The following is a 5,314-nucleotide window of genomic DNA, read 5'->3' on the forward strand; positions in this document are numbered from 1 at the left end:
AACTTTTATAATCTCTCTTTTACCAAAGGTCGCAGTATTTCCTTAGTCAAATAATCTTTCTCAGTTTCACTGGTTTCTTTAGAAGTCGTAAGTTTTCTTGGTCCCGTCATTTTCTGATTGTTATTATTCAAGCACTCCTGTCTTCATAACTTCCTAGATATTTTTCCCTGAACCTGTTGTAACTTTCATCAAAATCATATTATAATTTTATCACAATACAAATATCAATACTGTGGTTTCATCAATATCCGTTGAATATCAATTTTCGTGGATTTCGTTGTTAAGTTGATCCACGAATTTACATGTTCATTGAAGTGCAATTTCTACTAACATTTTTATTGACAGGATTATCAACCACGAATTTTCATATCCTTAAAACTGTGATTTTCACTTTAACAATGAAAATTAATACCATCGAAAATTAATGAAACCACAATACAATACCTGGTATTTCCCGTGCTGATATTTCCCACGAATACAATTTTAAAATCCGACCCAAATCATTTTCATTGTCCAGGCCCACGAAGATCGTTTTAGATTTTTCTTACATTGGACAAGAGTTGTACCCTTATATATTTCACACACGCGCCAATTCGTTCAGATCATTACAGTACGTTTTTCCTCGCGACAAGATTCAACGCCGATAATAATAATAAACAGATCTATACACAGATTTGTGTATAAAACTGTATTGGCTGAATATAAATGCAGTTGAAGAATTGTGATTGAGCAGATTTATTTTTCACTTACAGTTTCTCTACATATTTTTTTTTCTCCTTTCATTCAGTGCGGCGTTCTTTTGCGCGGTCTCCACCCTCAATATAAACTGTTTACGTTATTGACTAGACGATGAATTAACTATAATAAAAGCCATCGATCCATTATTTATCAGAGTATATATAAACCATCGAGATCGAAATCAAGCACATGTTGAAAGGAATCTTTTTTTTTTTTTAAAGTCATTCATATAAAACAACGGCAACTGGTTGTTCCTGACAACATTCTAATATTTAAAACTTGCGCGAATCCAGATTGTAAAACTTTGAGGGTATTACTTTTGCCGAAGGGGGGGGGGGGTCGATCCACTGCAAATCGTAAGTTTAAAATTCCAGGAGACGGCCCGGCACCCCCCCCCCCCCCCCTCGATGCTCCTGTGTATGGATCCAATATTTCAGTGGATTTTATCTCTGTCTGTGGTTTTCCAGAATTAAACGAAAGTTCTCGACTTTTTGTGCCAAAGAAATCGGCATGATGCCGGCACGCTTTTCTCCTATACACAGTCGATAATAATTTATTTTCAATATGCATTTAGTGTTTATGATAGTAAGTTATTTGGTATTTTTTTGTTACATTTTCTTCAAATCGCATTTTCGTATAAAAGATAAGATTTAAAATTTACGGATCTAATACGACCGGCGATTTGATATCCGGTAGATATATCTATGTAGATAAAGAAGATTACATTAATTAATATGCAAAGTGCATTTCCGCTCCTGATTTTGAGGGAGTGTCTATGCCCCCCCCCCCCCCCCCCCCCCAAAGTGACGGTGTTTTGTTTAATGAACAATATATTGGGCTAATGAAGATTAAAGCCATTTGGTTTTAATGCTCACACTTTTCTTTATATACAAGTGGCAGACTGGTCTGACTTTTCTATATAAACAAAGCGGAAACTGACTAGGCGTAAGTTGAAGAATTGGAGGGATCTATTGCAACGGGGGGGGGGGGGGGTGGATCAATGACTTTTTGGAATTAAAATAAGTCTGAACTTTTAAACAAGAGGCCCAGGGGCCACATCGCTCACCTGAGCAACAATTGCCTTAATTCTGATCAAATTAGCATTACAGTATCAAAATATCTTGACAACTAAGTACAATAGATCTTGCTAAAAAAAATTGAAAATCTGCCAATTTTTATCCACCTCTTTTTTTTTGGTAAATACCAAGTCCTTTTTGTTGTTGTACCTGTAAGAAGATTTTTCTTTATTCCTATATACCCCCCCCCCATTTCGTGGCCCCACTTTTCTCTAGGGAATCATGGTTTCATCAAACTTAAATCTGCATAACCTGTGCTTTCACACTAAGTACTGAGTTTTGGACCGAAAACTTTCCCAGAATATTTTTAAAGATTTTCTCTATATATTCCTATGGAAAAATTCAAACCGCCATCACGGTCCTGCCCTATCACTAGGGACTGTGATTTTGCAAACTTGAATTTACACTTCCCGAGGATGCCTCTACACAAGTTTAAGCTTTCTTTGGCCAAATAGTCTTTAAAAAGAAGATTTTTAAAGATTTTCTCTATATATTCCTATGTAAAAATTCATCCCCCATTGTTGCCTCACCATACCCCTGGACTATTATTTAAACAAACTTGAATCTATACGATCTAGGGATGCTTCCACTCAAATTTGGGCTTTCCTGGCCTAATAGTTTTGAGAAGAAGATTTCTTAAGATTTTCTCTATATATGAAAATTTATTCCCCATTGTGGCCCCGCCCTACCCCTAGGGACCATGAATTGAACAAACTTGAATCTACACTATCTGAGGATGGTTATACGCCAATTTGAGCCTTCTTGGCCAAATAGTTTTTAAAAGATTTTTTTTTAAAGATTTTCTCTATATATTCCTATGTAAAACTTGATCCCCCAATTGTGGCCCCACCCTACCCCCGGTTACCATGATTTGAACAAACTTGAATCTACACTACCTGAGGATGCTTCCATTTTAATTTGAGCTTTCCTGGCCTAATAGTTTTTGAGAAGAAGATTTTTTAAGATTTTCTCTATATATTCCTATGTAACTTGATCCCCCCATTGTGGCCCCTCCCTACCCCTGGGGACCATGATTTGAACAAATTTGAACCTACACTACCTAAGGATGCTTCCTTTTCAATTTGAGTTTTCCTGGCCTAATAGTTTTCAAGGAGAAGATTTTTAAAGATTTTCTCAATATATTCCTATGTAACTTGATCCCCCCATTGTTGCCCCACCCTACCCCTGGAGACCATGATTTGAACAAACTTGAACCTACACTACCTGAGGATGCTTCCATTTTAATTTGAGCTTTTCTGTCCCAATAGTTTTTGAGAAGAAGATTTTTTAAGATTTTCTCTATATATTCCTATGCAAAACTTGATCCCCCAATTGTGGCCCCACCCTACCCCCGGGGACTATGATTTGAACAAACTTGAATCTACACTATCTGACGATGCTCCCATTTTAATTTGAGCTTTTCTTGCCCGATAGTTTTTGAGAAGAAGATTTTTAAAGATTTTCTTTATATATTCCTATGTAAAACTTTATCTCCCTTTTGTGGCCCCTCCCTACCCCCGGGGACCATGATTTGAACAAACTTGAACCTACACTACCTGAGGATGCTTCCATTTTAATTTGAGCTTTCCTGGCCTAATAGTTTTTGAGAAGAAGATTTTTAAAGATTTTCTCTATATATTCCTATGTAAAACTTGATCCCCCTCTTGTGGCCCCTCCCTACCCCTGGGGACCATGATTTGAACAAATTTGAACCTACACTACCTGAGGATGCTTCCTTTTTAATTTGAGTTTTCCTGGCCTAATAGTTTTCGAGAAGAAGATTTTTAAAGATTTTCTCTTTATATTCCTAAGTAACTTGATCCCCCCATTGTTGCCCCACCCTACCCCCAGGGACTATGATTTGAACAAACTTAAATGTACACTACCTGAGGATGCTTCCATTTTAATTTAAGCTTTTCTGGCCGAATAGTTTTTGAGAAGAGTTTTAAAAATTTTCTCTATATATTCCTATGTTAAACTTGATCCCCCCATTGTTGCCCCACCCTACCCCTGGAGACCATGATTTGAACAAACTTGAACCTACACTACCTGAGGATGCTTCCATTTTAATTTGAGCTTTTCTGTCCCAATAGTTTTTGAGAAGTACATTTTTAAAGATTTTCTCTATATATTACTATGCAAAACTTGATCCCCCAATTGTGGCCCCACCCTACCCCCAGGGACTATGACTTCTACACTATCTGAGGATGCTCCCATTTTAATTTGAGCTTTTCTTGCCCGATAGTATTGAGAAGAAGATTTTTAAAGATTTTCTTTATATATTCCTATGTAAAACTTTATCCCCCTTTTTATGGCCCCTCCCTACCCCTGGGGACCATGATTTGTACAAACTTGAACCTACACTACCTGAGGATGCTTCCATTTAAATTTGATCTTTCCTGGCCTAATAGTTTTTGAGAAGAAGATTTTTGAAAAATACCAACAAATTTTCAATAATTCTCAATTATCTCCCCTTTAAAGAGGGCGTGGCGCTTCATTTGAACAAACTTGAATTCCCTTCACCTAGTGGTGCTTTGTGCCAAATTTGGTTGAAATCTGCCCAGTGGTTCTTGAGAAGAAGATGAAAATGTGAAAAGTTTATGACGACGACGAGCTCAGGTGAGCTAAAAATGGAGGTGGAGGGGTCTGGATCCCACAAGAATACTTATTAAGGTAATTTATTTGGACATGTTAATTAGACAATATTCAATATGTAAAGACATCACAAACAAATCACAAGAGGAGGAAAAGGTAAATACAATCAAAGTGTATAATAGCATAATTATTATGATTAATATAAGCTGTTCAATAACAACAAAATATATAATATATATACATGTACAATCATTTATCAAGTGTACAATTTCAATTATATTAATTAATCTCCATAATCATTAATTATAAAGTATGCACCTTCTTAAGGTCAGATTTTTTCTTTCAACTTCGTTTTTAAAAAAAAAACAACAATACTCTGTTTCTTTTTTTATCAAATAATCAATGAAATAAATAATTCTATATTTCTTCTGTTGGCATATTGCCCTGCCAGATTTCATGACATTAGTTTCATTTACACACACTACGTGCCTTTTTAAATTATACAAAAATAATATATTCTTAAAAACTTCAGACTATAACCAAAAAAACCCATCAACCTTCATACATACACAGGGTCCATAGAAAAAGTAAATGTTTAAAAAAAAAGTTTAAAATTTTGACAAATTCTTCCTACCCCATCAGTACCGAGAATTTTCCTTCTCTGAATTTGAAACAGGCAAAAAGCTGTTGTATTTTACAAAAGAACTTCTAATTAATTGTAAAAACATTAAAAAAAAAAAAATTCCAAAATTGTTTATATTCCTGACCCATTCAATCGAAATATTAAATATTTTCATTAAATTGAGTTGAAAAAAATACTTGGTTTATAAAAAATCAGCATTTATTTATTTAATCATTATTTTTTTGGTTAAATTCCATAATACATGTATTTATTTTGTATGTTC

The sequence above is a fragment of the Crassostrea angulata genome, chromosome 2, assembly GCF_025612915.1.
Source record: "Crassostrea angulata isolate pt1a10 chromosome 2, ASM2561291v2, whole genome shotgun sequence".
Lineage (NCBI taxonomy): Eukaryota > Metazoa > Mollusca > Bivalvia > Ostreida > Ostreidae > Magallana > Magallana angulata.